The sequence below is a fragment of the Charadrius vociferus genome, unplaced genomic scaffold, assembly GCF_000708025.1.
Source record: "Charadrius vociferus isolate BGI_N301 unplaced genomic scaffold, ASM70802v2 scaffold505, whole genome shotgun sequence".
Lineage (NCBI taxonomy): Eukaryota > Metazoa > Chordata > Aves > Charadriiformes > Charadriidae > Charadrius > Charadrius vociferus.
Genome location: NW_009648645.1, coordinates 853,217 through 875,757, shown reverse-complemented (window position 1 = coordinate 875,757; position 22,541 = coordinate 853,217).

The following is a 22,541-nucleotide window of genomic DNA, read 5'->3' as shown; positions in this document are numbered from 1 at the left end:
CCCCCTCCCCCCGGCGGCGGGAGGCGGGAGGTGCCCGGGGTGATCCCCTCTGCCCCAAATCGTCAGCCCCGCCAGGGATGGGTCCTCCGGCGTGTAAGAGGCACAAAAAGCCTGGAGCAGTGCCCGGTGGGGTTTGGGGTCCCCGTTACGTCCTGGGAAGCGGTGAGAGGTCCGACGAGCTGTCTGGCAAAGCTTTACGCGCGTCTGGCAACTAATTTTTGCGACCCACCTGAAGGTGGTAGCCACTTTCAAAAGTTCCATTTACAAAAGGTTGAGCTCGTAAGCCTGCTCTGCCACAAGCTGCCAGCAGCTTGTAACCGGTTGCTCTCTGCCAGGAGCACTCTGAAATTTATTGGAGGTTTTCAGAAGAACAGACCTAATTTGAAAATATTATGAAGTTTAAATGTGTGTTTTGAAGTGGCAGCTACTGCTTTGTTTCACCTGTTCTGTTGTACTCAGTGCTGCAAGATTGATCTCTCAGACTGTCTCTGCAGTCCTCGGCCCCTGTACTGCATGTTAGTAGGGTATAGGAGTAGAAAATACATGCCAAGTGAGGTCCCAGAACTACCAGAAGTAGGCAGCCAAATGCCTTGTTCAGTGGACATGGTCTACAGAAAAAAGGAAACAGCCCCAGTAAAATGAAGGGCAGAGAAAAGTGAATTTTGTTATCCCGGATAATTGCACTTTCAAAACCATATTCTGCCCCAACAACCTAAGTCAAAGTACATCATGAACACATGATAAGAGGATTGCTATTGAGAATATTGGGATAAGACTTTGTGGGACCAGAATGATGTACACCAAGGACAGCACGAGGACTGTCCTCTGAATGTTTCCCATTTAAAGACACCTGTCTTCATCAGGTTGCCCAGCGATGAATGAACTTGGCACCAAGGGCACTGACACTGTCATTCTCAAAGCTCGCTTGTGAAGTTTGTCATTACATAGTTTATCATTAAAAGACCTTTGCACTTCCCACTGTGCTGACACTATACAAATGCACAGCAGATTATCTTTCCTACAAGCTCTCCAGATCAATGGTAGGAGGAGAGAAAAACACAGTGGGAAAGCACAGAATTAATTCCATTTTGGTCTGCTACAGGCACATTATCAGCCTTTTTCTTGCCTTCTTTGCATAAGAATGCTTTGAGTTACTATGAAGCAAGTTTAACAAATGGTGGACTTACTGACTCCAACTGAAAGACCTTACCTTGACTTTGCTATCAACCTAGTCAGGCCATAAAGAGTATCCAAAATAAAATGGACATGTGAAAGTGACTCTTAGATGGTGATATTGGTAATTTCTTATGAGAGGTCTTGTAGTTTAAGACAACTGCCAATGAGATAAAATGGATTTTTTTAAGACATTCAGTGGTTTTTATTGTATTTCTAATCTCTTTAACATCAGAAGCTAGCAAACGAAACAAAACACAAATTGGTCTTGCAGGTTAGTCTAGTTTGGAGAAGAAACTGGTGTTAGAATCTTTCACACAGTTCTGTTTGTTTGCTTCCAATACTGTAATACTTCCCGCTTCCTTGAACAGCAGAGTAATAAATTAAAAAAAAAAAAAAAACAAAAAAAACCCAAAAAAACACCAAAAGTCTTTTAAATCAGCACGTGCAGAAACCCTCTTACAAAGATGTTTCTGGAGGTGATACTGCTGTATTTATTAAGGCTGCAGCTGAAATGAGCTGTATTCCAAGCTGTGACCCCAAGCAAGGAAAATTGTCTTTTGCTGTATGGAGGATAAGGAGTGAGAGATAGGCTGGTTTTGCCACTGGGTAACAAAAGGTGGAGGGTGTAAAGCTGAGAAATAGGGTGAACTGAGACCAAGCCCTGCAGAGGTAGGCTTATTTGCTCCTCCTGTGAAGAGAAGAGTGAAAACAGCTTTCCCCAGCAATAGCTACTGCTCCATACAACTTGCCTCTGCCCTCATGGCAACATCTAGCCCAATTTTTCAAGTTAGCTGGCTGCCACTGTATGCTATCCTCTCCAGCATGCTGCCCTAGGTATCTGTGTGCTTCACTCAGCTCATATGAGGCTATGTGAGGCTTTCAGCTTCGAATTCTGAGTTCTTCTGCTGGCTGCTACCCAGACATGTGTACACCACTGTCCAAAGTAATATTCAGCAGAGCTCAGTGTTCCTGAGGAACCCTGTGGTTGCATTTGGTGGGCATGTGGGCTGCTCCTAGAATCTGAGACAGCTTCAGCTGTGGTTTTCCATGAAAAATCTCAGGGATTTCCTCCCGCTACCTTACATAAAGGGTGATACGTACTCCACTGATTTCAGTGAGATTTAATCCAGGCAGTATTTATGCGTGAGAAGAACACTGAAAACACTGCCAGTTTCTTCCTTTAGCACTTCTAGGGAGAAATGTCAATACACACAGTATTAATGATAAATTTATTGCCAGAAGTGGGTTCCAAACACTCTAAAGTTTTATGATTTCACTGTTAATTAGAGGTCTCTTCTGCTTTTTCCGGCTGTCACGTGTGAGACCATGGGAACCCCTGAAGAGGGCTGGTGGAAGAATGGTTAACACCCTTCCCACCTCCCAGACTTTTTTGTTATTAGTTTGGAAGTTACACATGCATGGCCTAGATATTGACATGGCTTAAGATGAGACCTTGGCCAGCTGTGAAACACTGAGTCATTCAGCTGGCTTTTTGCTGCTCTCTGAGATGAAGCAGCTTAGGCATTCATGGCCGATGTGCCTTGCCAGGACGGCAAATGAGCCCTCCGGGCTACAGGATGTGCTCAAGTGGCTGGAGACATCCCCGTGCATGTTGTGTGCAGATGCTTTGAAGTGAAGGGCTTAACTTTTAAGCCCACAGAGGCCATTTTCTGGCTGCACAGTGGCACACTGGGTCATGAGAGGACGCCTGAGTCAGCGCTTTGCTCCCCAGGTAGGGACCTGTGCGCAGGGGTTGTCTCAGCTTGTTTTATAGAGCCATTAAATAAAATTCCCCGCTGCCTAGCACCTTCCCACAGAGCCTTTCCTGAGGTTAAGCTGCCCTGGGGTGACTTTTCAGCCAGCAGGGGATGCGATGCCAGAGGACATTTAGATTGGATATTAGGAAAAATTTCTTCACTGAAAGGGTCATTAAGCATTGGAACAGGCCGCCCAGGGAAGTGGTGGAGTCACCATCCCTGGAGGTGTTTAAAAGACAGGTAGACACGGTGCTGAGGGACATGGTTTAGTGGTGGGTTTGTCAGTGTTAGCTTAATGGTTGGACTTGATGATCTTAAAGGTCCCTTCCAACCTAAATGATTCTGTGATTCTTCCAAGATAAGAGGTTTACCCTGGTGTATGTTTGGTTTTGCTGGCACTTTACTAGGCACTTTACCTCCTTGGATAGAAATGTAATGCTCTATTGTGACTGTTACATACTAATTAACTTAAAGAGTAATTGGAATACCTTGCTCTTTTTCGCAATATGGTTGAGGAGAGATCTGGAGAGAGAGATTTAGCTTCTTACAAGTTATACAATGTTTTGTTTGAATAGCATTTTAAAATAAATCCTAGCTTTAGAAACTCCTTGAAACCTTCATACCTGGGTTAACACATTTACATTAAAGTACATAATCACTGTACTTTGGTCTACTGCTGTTAAAAGAAAAAAGTCTGTCTCACCATTCAGTAGCTTTTCAGACTCTCTTTGTCTTCTAAATCGTGTTCCTCTAGTCAATTATAGAAATGAGTCTTTAGATTGAGTCCTGAAGCCAAACAACTTCAGGACTACAAGAATAATCCCTCAATGTACTTCTAGGAGCACAGGGACAGATTTAAGGATTAGTGTCTTCATTCTCATTAACACTTTCACTTTCTGATCTTTTGTTTCTCTTGGTGCACTATACAAAGCAAAAATTCAATGCCTTGTTTCAAAGTTTCAGAGCACCCAAGCTGATCTTGCAGCATCTGAGAAATATCAAAAAAAAGGAACTTGTTTCTCCCCCCGCTTTCAAAAAGTAGTCATCAGGGTACATGCCACTGAACAGAAGCTCCTATAGTCAGGAGTCTGCTGAGGTAAATGCATGTGGAGCCTGAGCATCAGGGTACAATAATTATTGGTCTGATATAGAAGTGAATGTTCGTACTGCATTTTATGGTCAAAATGTACCCTGTATATAATTTGTAACATAGCAACTAAGTCAATGGAGAAACAAAATATAATTGATTTAACTGACATTGAGTAATTTTTGTTTGTAAAATAAAGAGCTGAGTATGGAGCAAATACTTGGAATTATTTAGAAAAAGAAAGAAAGCGAAGCACATCTACTCTCAAGTGTGAAATTAAGTTGTGAGCTAGGGTTAATCCAGCACAGGCTCCTTCAAGCACCTCGTTTTCGCTGAAATGTTTATATCATCAACATCTGTTTACAATACTTTATTGCTCCAACTCTGTCTAAAACTGAAAATTAGCACACCCAAAAAGGGTAAGAAGCAATGACCGTTCATAAAAGCTCCATTTCATTTACTGACATGAGCATTCACTCTGCAGGTCCCGGACAGAGCTTTCAGCCTTTGATTCCCAAGTCTACAAAGGCTTGGGAAGACCAGGCTCAGACACCTCCAAGGGAAGCTGGAGTTATCTTCTGATGTTTTCTGTCTCCAAAAGGGACCAGTACTGGCATAGTACTGTCATAAAATATCCCATCTTTAGAACTTAAAGATAGTACATCTTGTTTGTTCACTGATACATAATTACCCAAAGCTTAGATTGGCTGATGATAGTTTTAACACTGATAAAGATTTTCTGGTTTACTGCCTTATTCCTAACAAGAATTGTAGTAATTAAACCAGAGGTTTACTGAAGAAGAGCTCAGAAATACTACACAAATATCAGTAAAACTCATCTTTCACTAGAAGTACAAGCATGAATAGGTGAAACATGCCACAAGATTTTGTTGGCAAACTTGTTTTCAGTTTCCACAAAACACACAACATGAATCAATACACTTGCTAGACTTTACCTCTGATTGTGGTAAGAGAGAATAGAACAGAACTTGGGTGTCTCCTGTTGTTAACAGAGGTTTCTGGGTAACAAATTGGACCAGGGCTTGGTTGCCTGAGACCTTTCACTGAGAAAAAAGGCTTTATCTGTAGAATTACATTACATGGTGAATGTGTGTTTTCCTCAATACTCCCAGTAATGGGTGGAGACTTTGGAAGAAACAGGCAAACCCAGGATATCAATACCTGGCTCTGGGACTGGTGCCTTTGCCAAAACTTTGGGTTTTAAAACCATGAAGAACCTTCAAAAGACAAAGTATGCTGGGGCCTGACAGGATCCACCTGTTCCAATGGGTGGATCCTTTGGATTCTCCAATGGGCCCATTCTTTGGGTGTAAGCTGGCGTGACTGATCAAAAGAGCTTTCAACTAGAATCCATGGGGGAAGGTGATACCAACAGGATTGCAGTAGGTAAGCCAAGAGTTAACATGGCATCACCTGAGGGTGGCAATGCTAGTGGGAACGTTTACACTGCTTCTGGGAGCACAGAGGGCTCAGGAGCATGTCTGAAATGGTCATACACCAATGCAGGTAGTATAAGAAACAGGATGAACTGAAAACATTGATCACCTCCCAGAGCTACACCATCATGTCATTGGTATTAGTGAGACTTGGTGGAATGCGTCCCATGATTGGAGTGCTGGGATGGAGGGCTACAGGCTGTTCAGAAGGGATAGGCAGGGCAGCGAAGGTGGAGGTGTTGTACTATACATACGGGAGAGGTTTGACTGTACAGCCTTCACAGTTAGTGATGATGTGGTTTACCCTCTGGGTGAGGGTTGGGGGAGATGGAAAACAAAGGACATGTTATAGTGGTTGTCTACTACTGATTGCCCAGCCAGGCTGTAAACACTGATGAGTTATTCTATAGGCAATTAGGAGCAATTTCTGGATTGGCAGCCCTTGTCCTTATGGGACATTTCAACTTTTCAGAAATCAACTGGGAATATCATGCTGCTGTGATGAGCAGGTCTTGAAAATTCTTGAAGTTTTCAGGAGATAACTTCTTGTCACAGGTACTCCGTGAGCCAACTAGGAAAGATGCCTTCCTAGATGCTACTTGTGAACAGAGAAGGACTTGTGAGGGATGTGATGGTAGGTGGCTGTCTTGGTCATAGTGCTCGTGAAATGTTTGAGTTTAAAATTGTAAGTGTAATGAGAAAAAAGAACAGCAGAGTTGCTACGCTGGACTTCAGGAGAGCGAACTTCAGGGGGCTATTAACAAAGGAGCCTGGGAATCTGCTTGTGAGTACTTAGGAGTCCACAAGTGCTGGTCAGTCTTCAAGAACCACCTTTTAGAAGCACAGGAGCAGGCAATCCCACTGTGTCATAAGCCAAGCAAGTGGGGCAGAAAACCAGCTTGGCTGAACAGGGAACTCCTCAAGGAACTCCAGAGGAAAAAGAAATCGTATGATCTCTGGAAGCAAGGTCAGGCTTCACAGGAAGAGTACAGAACTGTTGTTTGTATATGCAGGGAGGCACGAAAAGCCAAAGCTCAATTAGAACTGAAACTGCCTAATGTTGTTTCATATAACAACAGGGACGGTGGATGCATTTTTTCTGGATTTTTGTAAGGCTTTTGATACTGTTCCTCACAGCATCATTCTGTACAAGTTGTCTGACTGTGGGATGAGCTGGTTCACAGTGCACTGGGTGAAGAACTGGCTGAATGGCAGGGCTCAAAGGGTTGTAGTGAATGGGGCTGCATCTGGCTGGCAACCCATCAACAACAGTGTTCCTCAGGGTTCAATTCCAGGGCCAGAATGGTGTTCAATATATTTATTAACAATTTGGATGCAGGAGCTGGATGCACCATTAGCAAGTTCGCTGATGATACCAAACTGGGAAGTGCTGTTGAGGGACAAGAGGCCCTTGCAGAGGGACCTACATAGATTGGAGCATTGGGCTATGAATAATGAGATGAAATTTAACAAGTCAAAAATGTTGGATTCTGCACCTAGGACAAAGCAATGCCGGGCACAAACATAAATTGGGAGAGGAGTGGCTGGAGAGCAGCCCTGCAGAAAGGGATCTGGGGGGGACAGTTGACATTAAGCTCAATGAGAGGCGACAGCATGCCCTGGCAGCCAAGAGGGCAAACCGCATCCCGGGGTGCATCAAACACAGCATCACCGATTGGTCAAAAGAGGGGAATATCCCGCTGTATTCACCATTGGTGTGGCCTCACCTTGAGTACTGTGTGCAGTTCTGAGCCCCACAATTTAAGAAGGGTGTGAAGGTCCTTGAATATGTCCAGAGGAGGTCAAAAAAGCTGGTGAAAGGGCTGAAAGAAACATCCTATGAGGAGCAGCTGAGGACTCTGCGTTTGTCTAGTTTAGAGAAAAGAAGGCTGAGGGGTGACCTCATTGCTCTCTACAGCTTCCTGAGGAGGGGAAGTGGAGCGGGAGGTGCTGATCTCTTCTGCCTGGGATCCAGTGACAGGATGCATAGGAATGGCTCAAAGCTGTGCCAGGGGAGATTTAGAACTGACATTAGGAACCATTTCTTTACCGAGAAGGTGGTCAAACACTGGAACAGGCTCCCGAAAGTGGTGGTCGATGCCCTATGCTTGTCAGTGTTTGAGAGGCATTTGCACAATGTCCTTAATAATTTGCTTTAACTTTTGGTCAGCCCTGAAGTGGTCAGGCAGTTGGACTAGATGATCATTTTAGGTCGCTTCCAACTGAAACAGTCTATTCTATTCTATTCTAGTAATAGAAAAGTGTTTCTAGTCGTGACATCATCATAAACTGCTGTACTTAACCATTTTAAAAAGCTGTCTTGCTAATCTTGTTTTAATTCCTAAAACCTATATATTATCAGTGACTAGACATTTATCTAATTTTGCATTGCTAGCAGGAGATAAAATCCTTAAGAGATGCAGAGAAAAAAAAATTGTCAGAAAGAACTGAAGTGAGCAGGTACTATTGATTTCCTCTTTAAAGCTGTCCACACATGAACACCTTTACTGCTCTAAAGAGGAGCAAATGACTGCTTCCTCCTGCGTTAGCCTTGCCTGACAGTGGTGACGGATAATCCTGATGAGCTCAGTTGTCCAGTGTGCTTCCACTTAATACTGGAATAATTTTCTTCTCAAGTGATTTGTCAACTCTGAACTATGATGAGTAATCTAATCTACAAATATAATTAATAATACATGCATCCGAACCTACTTCTGTAAAATAGTTTAATAATTGCAATGCATTAACAAGCTGTAACATTTCTAAGCTGTATGAAGTACCTCTTCATGTGTGCTAGTGTCCAGTCAAATAATAAAATCATCATGAGAGGTTTAGTGATCAGATTGGAGGAATTCTACTAGAAATATAAAAATAATATCACAGTATTATTGTTTCATCACTTCGTTCCAGAAGATATTAGAACAGAAATATATATATACTGTGAGAATTAAAACAAAAAATAGACTCAAACACAATGGTAATAGTGATGTGCATAAAATGAATTAACGTATTTATTCACCGGTACATAGTTTTATAGATTACCAGCTCCGGAATTGAAAAGAAATTTATTTCTATGACCTGTTGACAGAAAGTTTCCTCTTTCCACCCAAAACAGAATTTCTAAGCCTTCTAAAAGCAGCAGTTTCTTATTTGAGGTATACAGTATTTCCAACTTCCCAATAGTTCCTCTTAGAGAGGAATAGGGAGAGGGAAGTGAGGGAAGGAGGAAAGGGAGGGAGAAAGGAAGGAACTTATCAATGATAAATATTATGTAGATGTGCATGTCAGTATTATTTACCCAGGTTCAATCTGAGAAGTTGATAAAAGCCCCTTTACCTCCCCAAAACACAAATACGTACGAGTGGGAAAAAGTGGAATTTTTGTCACTTAAATGTTGATCAAAATATTAATTGTTCCACAAACCCTTCCCAACCTCAGCCCTTTCCTGACAGGCTTTTATGGGATGCTGCCTGCTGGCTAAGAAGCCCTATAACCTAGAGTACTGGTCAATATCCTCTGTAGAGACCATGTGGACATATCAAAGAAATATGATTTCCTAAGGCTGCAAAAGAACCAATGTTAATGGGCATTAACTTTTCCTCTATCCATTTCCTTAGTCCTATTTTTTGTCTACATTTTTCTTGTGTTTTCCAGAGGGGTTTCAGTAGTGTGAATCTTCCTCATAAAATTACTGTTTCATCTTGCTTGCTGACCCTTAAGCACTTAGTGGTGTAATTTCAAAGTACTACATGTGTGTGCCATATTAGCACTCAATAAATGCATTTATGTTCGCAATTTACTGTGCTGGACCTGCAAAATTCCTAGATGGGACTTTTATTGGGGTTTTGGGTGCAGGTTTGTCTTGTGCCTACATTTAGAGTCATGCAATATCCACTTGTGTGCACCCCTTGTTAGCTTGGCATGGTTTCTTTCTTGGTTGGAAGGAACCCATGGTGACATTGCACGCAGGAAGCCACAGAGAGGTCCCCACCTGCAATGTGTCTGCAAGGTCCTTCAGTAGTTTGCTCCTTACACATGGACAGGTTTCTGTTAATAAAGACTAGGTGATCTGGGTTGATTCTATGGAAATCTGGTTTCACTTATCAGCTATAGACATATTCATCTGGGAATCACTTACTAGGTGTGGACACGTGGTGCACACTAAAGATCAGCAACTAGCATGAACTCTGTTGCTGGTAAACACAACTTGTGTCTATGATCCTAGAACCACAACAGATAGTGTCAAATCAAACCTCTATCCCGTTGAATCACACCAGTAGATAAGGTGGGATCCTTAAGCCATTAAGGACATCGTCCCACACAACATCCTTGTTACTAAATTAGACAGATATGTGTTTGATAGATGGACTATTAGGTGGTGAGGAACTGGCTGGATGACGGTACGCAAACAGTTGCAATGAATGCCTCAATGTCCAAATCGAGATCAGTAACAAATGGTGCCACTCAAGGGTTTGTACTGGGACTGGTACTGTTCGATATCTTCATCAATGACATAGACGGTGAGGTTGAGTGCACCTTTAGCAAGTTTGCAGATGACACTAAGCTGATTGGTAGATTTGATATGCTTGAGGGAAGGGATTCCATCCAGAGGGTCCTTAACAGGTTTGAGGAGTGAGCCAAAGTGAACCTCATGAAGTTCAACAAGGCCAAGTGCAAGGCTGGGTTGGGGCAATCGCCAGCATCAATAGAGGCTGGGTGGTGAATGGATTTAGAGCAACCCAGCAGAGAAGGACTTAGGGATACTGGTAGATTAAAAATTAATCGGCAGTGTACACTCGCAGCCCTGAGAGCCAGTTGTATCCTGGGCTCCATAAAAAGAAGTCAGGCCAGGAGGCTGAGGGAGGTGATTCTCCCCCTCTACTCCACTCTGGTGAGAGCCCATCTTGAGTACTGGCATTCCTAGCACAAGAAAGACATGGACCTGTTAGAGTAGGTCCAGAGGAGGGCCACAAAAATTGATCAGAGGGCTGGAACACCTCTTCCATGAAGACAGGCTGAGACAGCTGGGGTTGTTCAGCCTGGAGAAGAGAAGACGCCAAGGGAGACTTTACTGCAGCCTTTCAATATCTTTTCTTTCTTGTGTGTATCTTATATAATTATTTCTTGCAAGAAGCACAAAGAAAGACTTTTTACCAGGGCCTTTACTCATAGGACAAGAAGTAATGGTTTTAAATGGAAAGAGGGTAGATTGAGATTGGACGTAAGAAAGAAATTCTTTACTATAAGGGTGGTGAGACACTGGAACAGGTTGCCCAGAGAAGCTGTGAATGTCCCATCATTGGAATTGTCCAAGGTTGGGTTGGATGAGGCTCTGAGCAACCTGATCTAGTGAAAGATGTCCCTGTCCATGGCAGGGTGGTTGGGCTAGATGAACTTTTAATGTCCAAAAACCCCAAACTATTCTGTGATTCTAAGTATCTGCCTGCTTCTGAAGATATGAGTCTTCTTTTTTTTTCAAAGGTAATAACAGTGTTCACAATTTTGCAGTGTGCTATTTCTCCTGAATCTCAAATTGATGTCTGGGAAACACAGTTGCACACCCCACGCTGTTGTTGACACGTCCAGAAGGAAATCCTGACAGAATTCACATAAGCCTCACAACACTTCTCCCAAAACCAATACTAATGCAAAATTGTTCTTTTGGAAATGGGCCTGCCAAAGCTGTGGAGAAACCATACTGACTAGAGCATTATGAACACATACACAGACAGTATATTGCCAAAAAGCAGAACACCGTGACATGGAGACATGTTGTAGAGGCCAGGTATTAGTGCTAAGAGACATTCAATCAGTTCTCCTTTTAAGCAAAGTATTGTCCAAGAACATTGTTTCATCATGCTTGTCATTCTTTATTTCTTCACCTCAATTTATTGACTAGCATCACAACTAACAGCTCTTTTTCAGTTCTGTTTTTATGTGACTCCTATTTATGCTGCAGTCTTTCTGCTGCGATCAGATCCAGGATTGTTTTCAGATGTGTTTGTTGTCTTGCAGCATTCAAGGGTTTCTACGGTTTGTACAATATTTTCTCCAGATTTCCTTAAAACTTTAAGTAAAATTGCTGGTTGATTTTTCTTTTGTTTGGGTTTTTTGTTTGGTTTTTTTTTAATGTGCTTTTCAATTTTGCACATTGATGAGATTAAGAGATTTCCTTTTTCTTTCAGATTTTAAGCTGAAACACTATACTTGAGGTTGTTAAACTGTGATGGCTGTTACCTTCACCCATACACACAGTTGAATTTATATAAAGAAGAAGGGACAATTGCGATCCTGTAGTCTGATCATCTGTGTAACATGCACCATTGGCAATGCCTGGGGTTATGGATGTTTGGGTATATCTCTGGGAAGATCTCGATACATAGTTTGCCAGTAACAGACAATTCATTATGGCCTTTAATTAGATATACCAAATTATTGTTATCGATAATTATCTTTCCTGGCAAAAAAGGAAGAAAGGCATCTTATTTGTAATTTAGATTTGTTTATCTTGAATTTCCAGACACACAATGTTTTCATATTAAGTAGAAAAAACCCTTACAAAAACTGCGCTTTCATTGCAATCAAGCAGATCCCCTCACTCTCTAAATAGTTTGTGCTTTTTGCCTTTCAATGTATAGCTTGTTTTCCAGCCTTAAATGTTCCTTATGGCTCTTCTCTGGATCCTGTCTAATTTCAGTGTCTTTCATGGACATTGAGAACTGGACGCCATATGCCAGAAGCAATCATGCTAATGCCAAATGCAGGGGTTATGTAACGTCCCTATTTATACATCAGAAACCAGCATATTTGCCATTTTGCTTGTGCTGCTGTGCTGAGAAGTCATATTCACTTGATTATCAGTCACAGTCAATCCTATGGGCACAGTTAGCTGCTGAATAAATACACCCTACATTCTTTATTCCTAAGCGTACGCCTTATATTCATTTTTGTTGAAATGCATGCTGTTTCTTTGAGACAAGGCAGTTCAGGTGCCCAGATCACAGAATCGGACTCTCTGTTATTTACTACTCTCCCTACTGCTATGTCTTTTGCAAATTTTACCAATGACAATTTTGTATTTTCTTCCAAATGACTGGTAAAAAATAGTGTAAAACCAAGTAGTGGTATCTGCACAATTCTAGTAGAGACACACCATAACGTACTTCCACATTTATAGTATGCCTAAGAGATCTGTCTGCTTTCTCATATGAGTTGGCGGGGTGGTCAATAGCAGATTGTGTATGGTACCCCGTCTCGTGTTTTATCTGATAAAACAGATTTGCTAAATATTCAGTGTCAATTTTTTTTCCTGAATTTTCAATATTTTGAAAACAGAATTTTATTTTATTTTTTTTTTGCATTTTATCACTTCACTATAGCAGAAAATTCTTATTTCCAAAAACAAAAGCAGTCAACACCACTGAGGTAGTTGCTTTCTGTGCTTTTTGGGGTTTTTTTGATCACTTCTTTCAATACTTGTGGAAAAGAGCAGTGGGATCTCTACTCCAAAGCATCTGCGTGCATCAGCTGGCACACATTAGTAAATGTCAGCTCTGAAATGCTTTCAGAATCAGTTAAAAAACATATGAAGCAATCTGTCAAGCTGTCGCAGATGAGGCAGATTGAATGACAGCCATCAAGGATCTGGGTACTGGGGTTTGATTAAGAGCCAACGAGACTTGGGCTTCTTCACACGCTCACTGCCCTGCTTCCCCCAGCATTAGGTCCCCAAGCTCTTGACCTCCATCCCCAGCAAGAAGGTCGCTGCTGATCCAGCATGGGCAGAAAGTGATATAGGCTCCTGCTGTGATGCTGCTGGAAGTTACCTCTCTTGGGTGCTACTGACTAAAGATGCTGGGCATCCCCTGGCACACATGTCCACTCAGCTTTCTGATCTCCAGCATCTTCCTCCACTTCCAGGATGTTTCCTTCAGCCAGGATCTTCACCTGCTCCTTTCCAGGCCCCAGCTTTCCCAACCTGAATAGTCAATGTGCAGAAGCAGGACGTGTGATCAGCCTCTTAAGTGGTATCTCACATCCATTCACCAACTGGAGGATTCAGGACATGCCACCTGTGTTTAGACCAGCTGTTACCAACATTTACAACTGTCCCCCATGCCATTTCCAACTAGCAAGTAGCAGGTTTCTGCTTGGGAGCGCAAAAGTTCAGTTTCGGGCATCTACTCACATACACACATGCATCTAATTATCTGCCGCCTGCTAGTATTCACAACTAAGCTATTTTTTCATCCATGGGACGAGCAAGATTGTTTTTGTGATTCAGAAGTACTGTCGTGACTCACAGGCCCTTTTGATGCGCAAGTACGATGCTTTAAATAGTACGCTGTGACAGAAAGACATAGCAGGCAAATGGGCTTGACTCCTTTGAGAATCTTGGTCCTTGGCAAGTCACACTCATTCACATGCATTAAGTGTTAAACTGCTGTATTTCTGTAGTTTTTTGGATTAGATACAACAGAGAGAAAATAAAATCTAAGCTTCTGTAAAAGGCAATTAGTTTATGCAATTCAGACAGGCTCCTATTTCTCAGTCCTCCACACAGTCAGTCAGAGTTGCAGAAAAACAGCCAAGGCACCTACAACAGATTCTCGGTGAGTGCTTCTTCGTCTGGGGGAAGAGCAGTTTTATCCTACTGCCTTGTCAGTGCAAGAGAAATGGATGTCTGGAATAACAGGCAAGTACCAGCCAAAAGTACTATTTCTGCTCTGTCTCTGTCATTTGAGAAAGAGGACTTCTACTCTTTGGCTCTACAGCCACGCTAGCTTTGATGTGTCCCTACCCTACAGCTCCCAAGGCAGATACTGGCAGAAAGACCTGCTTGGCTGAGGGAGAAGAAAAGAAACTCCCATACATTCCCAGGAGAAGTTCTGTTACTCCCACAGCATCAGCACTAATTTTTAGTTTTATTCTCAAAATAGATGTTACAGAAAGTGCTTCTCTCTACTTTTTGCTTTCAACTGGTTGTTTTCAAGAGATTTAGGTAAAAAACTACCTGCTAAAAAGCAGGAGAGTGAGAGGAAGAGCTCATAGCTGTTCTTGCAGCAACTATATGCCTCCCAAGGAGCCTCCCAAGGCGACTAGATCAGGGCTCATGTATGTGTCTTGTTCTTCAGGGGAAGCTCTGAGTAGGTGGATTGCAGGATAAAATTGGAGATATTTTGAAACTGCAGTGTAACTGGACTCCAGTATTGCAGCAACGATTCACAACAAGGAGGGCCATCTTCACCATACAGAAATGGATTGTCAATATCCAGGGAGAATCCCAAGCAGCTACTGATCAACTAGTTGGTGGTCTGGGATAAAGAGATGTGTGGTAAATTCTGGTTTTCTAGGCTACATGTAGTATGTTTCCGAGGCATTTGCACAGCACAGTGTGTCAGGGGACGCTGAGAACTAGAGAAGTTAGATGTGTCTGAGCTATTCTGGACCCACGTGCTAGCAAACCCTAGAGTGCTTTTAATAGGAATTACTGTGCTCCACTGATGCTCAATTTTATGTGTCACACTAGGGGAATTGTACAGAAATGTAAAATACCCAAGCAAGTTTCTGACTGGAGAGTTTCATGAAACTCTCAGCTACCCCTGTTGATCACTTGATATGAGTGGTGATCCTCCCAAGACTGACCTCAAAGTATGCTCTGTTGTTGCAAAAGCTAGGTCCTATATACATTTGGGAATCCTGAAGGATGCTGGTGCTGGCTGAACCAACATAATCAGCAGTGATTTTAAAATTATTACTGTTACACCTCCTGATTTTATATTGGCTATGTAACCGCAAAATTGATTAAAAAAAAAAAAAAAAAAGTAGTGACATATAACGGAAGGCTGACCAGCACAGGGAGCCTAATTTGCATCATTCACTGCACAGCTGAACAGTCAAGTTTGAGCTGAAAAAGCCAGGCTGCATTGCCACAGGCAAACTACAAAAGAAGAAGTGGTCAGCTAAGGATGTTTTTCATCACCGAACAAAACTGAGAGTTACATTTGTCTGTACATTTACAGTAAAGGAGAGTAGAAATACAAGATTTTTGTGTTTATTAAACCTTCCTTTTACTGCTGATAGGCATCCATTTATGTGTCCCTACCAGGAAGAAGATTCATAACGAATGCTTATATTGTGAAACAACTTTCTACAGTGAAGGAGTTAACTAGGAAAGCCAATTTATATTTCACTTTCTAGGCAACTTAGTTTACCTAGTTTTGATTGAGCAGATACCTTTTTTTTTGTTAACCTGCAATGGTTAAAGATTAAACAGCTGATCAGTTGAAGATTGTATTAACACTAACAGCAATCTCAATTCACGTGCCTTAAATAAAAATAGCAACACTCACACATATTCGTTAACTCCTCACTGCCAAATACTTTCATTCACTTCCCACATGCAGCCACCCACTCTGTGCATAAGTCATTCCTTTAAATCATGCTCAGATGCACCAGATTAAATGCAGTCTTGAGGGGTTTTTTTTAAGAGTGATAACACATTATATGCTGCCTCAGAGAAAGTCTGTCTGCTAACAAAATATCTAATTTCACAGGGCGTGCTAAGCTTGCACATGCAAGTCTAATTAGTGCTTTTGGGCCTGTTTTTTTTTTCCTATTGCTGATTTAAACTTCTGAAATTACATGTTTCACTTAGCAGCAACTCTTTTTGTTGTCCCTGTCCAATCTCCACTGGGTGCTTGCTTTCACCTCCAAAAATAGAAAGAGTTTTAATAGCTTTCTGCTCAACAGACTGCCAACTGAGGTATAAAAAGTTACAGAGAGGTGGTTTCAATATGGAGGATGTGAAACAGTTTACTGTTCTAGCCCTGTGACTCCTGCCACTAAAGTGTTTTGTTAAAGGGCTTATGAGATTTCTACTTAAGAATTGGAAAGTTTAGTTTTACCTCTGTAAGAGAGTTCAAGGACTGTGTAGGGGGACAAAACTGAGGTCGCCCTGGCCCTTATAATAAAGTGCCCTCTGCAATTAGTTGTTCTTTCAGCTAGTTCTTTGAGCTAATAAGTTGTTCTTTCATAATCACTGTTCCCTTGGACTCAAAAGGTACAGCAATTTCTGCCATGTCAAGATCTGGCTTCAGATCATATGCCTGTTCCCTAAGCCATTTCAAGGCCCTAATTACAACAGTCTGTGGTTGCATGAACTTTAGATTAAGATTCTTGGTTTTCAATAACTTAAGGACAAGAAGATAATGGCAAAGAGAAAAAGCTATTCACCTCTTTCACATGCAAGCTAAATGCTTTATTTCCCCACTAGAAGTTCCACAATCAAAAGTTGTAATGCAACTCTCACCTGCTATGCACCCAAATCATGAATCTCTGCAGCCGCAATAGTAAGGGTTGTTTAAGACTGCATTTATAAGGTTTGTGACTAGTACAATGAATATCACAATGAAAAAGGACCAAATAAACAAGTTGGCTGTGTTTTTCTGGAAAAATCAGCCCAGTGTCCTTGAAGAAGGGGAAGGGAAGTTTTCTTTAATGCAATTCCTTTCTTTCTCTCTTGGGACACTGGATGAAACTGCTTCCTTGTTCTTCCCCATCTCCCTTCTATAGATTCATAGGTAGGCATTTCAGCAACTGACTGATTTCATGTTTGAAAGACAGTGCTTGAAAGATTAGGGACTGCTTTTTGCAGTAGGGAATCTCCCTAGAATTACTGAGTATGTCATAAGTGTTTCCATACCACCCATCTACTTCACAGTAAGATCATTTTCGGTATGTTTTTTATTTAGCTAACTATTTGGGAAGTATGATTAAATTTTAATTCCAGTTCTTAATAATAGGAAAGGTTATTTCTTCTCTTATGTCTTATATCAGCTAATAAAAAGAGATAATTTTCATGGATATACTGAATTTGAATTTTCCTTCCAAAGACCCTCAGTGTTCCATGACACTCACAGGCCACCTTGTCTCATAGATCGGTGCTTAATGGAGCTGAGCTGACTCCCACTAGTTGAAAATGAGGCCTTGTATTTCCAATCAATCATCCTGAAGGCTCACTGAACACTAAAGGGTGCATTTATACTCAAGAATCTAAAGTATCATTACAGTTCTTTCCTTTTGGATCTTTTTCTTCCTTAACAAACCAATGTGTTTTATTGAATCATGACTTTGCAGCTCTTATTCGATATAAAGAAATAGTGGGAAAGGGCTTTGCCTTTTACTGTCTGTAACTATATGGAAATGTGAGTGGCTAGTGCTGCTACTAGGATGGTACATATTGACTGTTTCATAGAATGATCATTCATTGTATCCAGGGAAACTCAGTAGAAAGTAGCGAAAGAGAGATTCTGCATAATATGAACCCTAAGCATTCATACATTATGCAAGTATTTCAGCAGCCCACATAGCATAGCCTGCATACGAAAGAATAAAAGCAGCAAAATAACAGTTCTGTTGGAAAAAAAAATAAAAAAAATAAAAAAAAGAGTCAGGTGATCTTCCATCTAGTCTTGGGGGTTACAAGAAATTGGCACTGGCTCATACTTTCCAACCATTGAACCTCCAATAAAAGAGTAAGCATTTCACAGCAGAAGTAAACATTACATAACTCAATATGCCTCATTTATTTCTGCACAATGTAAATACCTTGGAATAAGAGTTTTACTGAGAATCTTTCTCCTGCAGCAACAAATGCAATGCAGGAGAGATGCTATAAGGCAATAACACCATTTGGTGCTGGCACAAAATTGGTTCCGTGCAGTGTTTACTGGTGCTCAGGCAGTGCACGTTTCAATGGTGCCATGACTAGTCAATACTGATGGCTTACTCTTCTCTCCTTCCCATTTTTAATAGCATTGCTTCCTTCAATCAAAGAACATGACTTCAAGAAAAACAGATCCAGAACCTGCTCCTTTCATTAGTGTCAGTTGTACTGAGGCTTGCAGTCAGAAGAGCTCCAGGACCCCTGCTGCAAAGAAGGCACAAAATAGGGGTGAACATTGATATTTCACCAAACAAAGGGCTTTCCTTCTTGCATCAGAGCCTGTATGAACTAACCTGTTCTACGCCACTGTTTTTGAGCTATTAACCTACTGAATTACTTTGAAGAGCAGAGATGACTCTACTGTGTGCTTGCAGAGTTGGTTTAGGCATATGCTGGTAACTGTTTAAGCCTGTAGGACTTGAGATGTGAAAGTTATGACCCTTTCAATCATTGCTCCCAACAAGGCACATTTCAGCTATTGCACTGTGTTTGAAGTAACACAATTCATGTCATTATTAAGGAACAGATGGAAGAATTAACTCAGAAAGTTAGGACCCTTATCATACTGCACAGTCAATGAAAAATCTCAGGTAAGTACTTAAAGAGAGATACTTCCCATTGTCTGTTACATCCTAGGGTAGATTTGTACTTATTTTAAACTAGAAACAGTAAGCTTCTTCCTAATATATCTACAGTTAATGTCATCCCAGAGTGAATTCTATAATCATTTAAAGATTTATTATATTTATGGTAATATAGCAGACCTCCTCAGTCACTGAGATGAGCCAACGGATACCACCTCATGTAGTCTCGTAAATCCATGCAATATCAATTTCCGTCTTAAAGCTAGCTAAGATTTCTGTCCTGACTCTTGTGAATTGACAACCATTCCAGATCCTCATTCCTATAATGGAAAGGATTTTTCTTCTGATTTCTAGCCTAACTGTGCCCATGGACAATTCAACGACCAGATGAGCAAGGTCTCTTAGTTTATGGATGAAGTAAAATTCTTCAGATACAGATATATTCTTTCCATGCACTAGCAGGTTTGAAATCAGATTTATTCCCATTAATGATCAATTATAAATTATTTCTCTTTTTTTTCTTTCTATTTATGCAACACTAAAACTATAGTTAGGCATCCCAGCTATTATTACTCCTTGCTTTTTACAGGTTTCCAAATTTAAACATTTCTATCGAAACTCACGCACTTTTAATTTGCTTTAATTTCTATGAAGAGAACAGTAACAGAGATATGAATGCTTCCAAAGTATGGTATCAGGATACAGCACCTCTGTAATTTTAGGCTCTTAATAGCATATATTAATCCCTGAAGGAAGCATGGTGTAGGGTGGGGAGGGGATTTTTGGCCTCAGACTCCATGATTATGGATGCCATATGCTGTCAGCACTTGAGAGGCTAGAGTAAGAAGGCAGAGTAGGGGAGCTTTCATTGCTGCTGGTCCTGTGTTCAAGAAATAGATTTGTAAACTGTAAAATAACAGTGGCAGCTCAGCACTGCCTGTGTGCATGGTGTACTTATTCATCTTAGCTTTTGTTTGTAGGCAATACATATTTTCTTAAAACTTTATTAAGTAAATGACTCCTGCATGCTGGAAGAAAAAATATTTCACTACTTTTTTCTAAGTTTGTTATTTACTAAAGCACTAAGAGTCTAGATGGAAGCAGATAAGGCTTGTAAGCACGAAAAGGGCATACTTTCAGATTGTGCTTGCAAAGACTGCACTGAGTCTGTTATATGCTGCTGCCCTCAGAGGCACAGCGCTGTGGCTGCAGATGTGCGATGGATTTTCCATCTGTTTTATCCTTCTGGTTTGTTCAGGGGCCTAAGGCACATAACCAGGTTCTCCTTTTATTTGTTTAACAGCCAGAAGGACAAATAGTTACAACTGCTAACATAATAAACAAACATAGAATCAGAGTGGACATAAAGACATTTTGTTTGACCAGCAGTCTGGGTCTCCATGACAATGATGACTGAATAAAAAATGAGATTAACTAGTCAGATTTAAATAAATAGTTCTCACAAGAACGTATCTAAATAACCTCCTAAGGAAAAATTACCAATGCTCCCAAAAGATTTCCATTTTCTGGATACACACAAATCCACAATTTTGGATTCAAGCAGTTCAAACACAGGTTGTGGTCTGAGAGCAGTTCCGGGCTCTGGCTTTGCAGTTTATAACTTACAGGTTGATGGTAACAATGCCCTTCTGTTGATATGTAGCAATGGTTATCAGGCCATAACAAATGCTTTCACAATTTATTTGTCTTATTTACACATCATGTTAACAGGATCCTTGAATGAGGAGAAGTGGGAAAGGGGCTGAAAGGACAGAATGGAGCCCTTTATAAATGTCATCGCTGGACCCCTGTTAATTGGTAGAGACAGTTTCCTGCCATGGTGCTTCTGCTGGGTAGACTTCCATCCTGCTTCAACTGTCGGAATCTCCAGAGTGGTCTGAGGCTCATACCTCCTGAAGAACAGTTGCGCGCAGCCCATCTGCAGTGTAAGCCCACTGTAAATACCTGCTCTGGCTTTGGTTGCAATGGTAGCCCAGTTTTGTAAAGACTCACCATGCAGTCTAGCTTTTTGTGAAATAAGCAGCTCAATCTGCTGCACCAGCCTTGAAATTATTGTGCCTGCCTCCCTCAGGTATAGGATGATGCCTTCAGCACTGCTGTTTACTTTGGCTGACCAGTGCTTGTGCTCCTTTTGATCTCAAGCATCAGCCAGGTCTTTTGCTAGTTCCAAGCTGAACATTGACACCTGAGTTTCTTCTCAGATATGTTTTAACTGCTGTGTTGGTCATTTGAATCTGAGGATGATGACAGAGAACATATGGAAGAATAGTGAAAAAGTAGGAAACTCCTAATTGTAGGACTGGGTACTTTTGCTCCTGTGTGAAAGACTGCAGTCTCATGACTGGGGATTTTGCACCAACATGGTAGTTAAAATATTTACCACAGGAAGGGGCTTTTCTCAGAATATGGAAGTTGCAGACAATCTGTTAGGAAGATGGGATCTTAGGAAATTCAGGTTGGAAAGGACTTCGGGAGTGTCCAACTGCCTGCTCAAAGCAGGAACAGCAATGGGAGCAGATTTTATCAGGGCTTTTATCAGGGCTTTATCAGGGCCCCAGCTGGGGCCTGAACACACCACCCCCTCCAGGCTGGGCATGAACCAACCTTCTTGGGCCCTGGCTCCACCACTGAGCCAGCTCTGGTCCCACAGCCTCTCCGTGCAGGGCAAGAGCTCCAACCTCATCATCTTAGTGGCCTCCCCTCACCTCCCACCAGTTTGTCAGTGTCATTCCTGTAATGGGGACCCAAACTGGAGGCAGTACCCAGGTGGGGTCTAGCAGGTGCTGAGCAGAGGGGATAGTCCCTGCCTTCACCTGGCTCTCAAGGCCATGTCCTATCCATGCCAGGCTCTGGACAGTGTTCAACCCATAGACATGACCCTGTGAGCCTAGCACCCAACCAGGCCCTCACCCACCAACCTGTCCTTCCTCCCAGACTGTGCTGTCCCAGCCCAGGTACAAGAATATTGGGAGAGACAATGCCAACAGCCTGCCTACAGTGGAGGTAGGTGGCATCTGCTGCTCTCCTCTCATCCCCACGATTTTGTCACAGAAAGCAGTCGGGTGGGTCACGCATGATTTACCCTTGGTAAATCCTTACTGACAGCTCCCTGTCACTGTCTTCTCCCTGCTGTGCCTAAATGTGGGCTCCAGGAGGTCTCACTCCTTGATTTTACCTGGGACTGATGGGAGGCTGGCCAGCCTGCAGTTCCTCAGGGTGTTTTTTGCCCTTTTTTGAAAAATGTGACATTTGCCTTCCTGCAGTTCTTGGGGACCTCCCTGATCTCTACGACCTTTGAGAGGTGACAGAAAGCAGGTGCACAAGGACACCAGCCACCTCCCTCAGCACCTTGGGGTGCAGCCTGACAGGTCCCAGCAACATCAGGATCAAGTGCTTCTGAGCAATCCCTGACTCAACCATCATCCCCATCTGGTAGCTCCTCTCCTCCTTGATCCCCATCCATAAGTGCAGAGGTTTGGCAGACATTGCTGGTGACAACAAAGAAGGCGGTGAGGACATGTCTTATCTGTGTTTGCTGTCACTAAATCACCCACCCCATCATGCAATGTGCCTACATTTCCCTTGTTCAGCCTTTTGTGACTAATGTAGCAGTAGAAGCTCTTGCTGCTCTTGAAATTCCTTGCAAATCTCAGCTCCAGCTGAATTTTTGGCTTCCCTGACACTGCCTCTTTATGCATGGCCAGTGTTTCTTGATTACTCCTTTGTATTCTG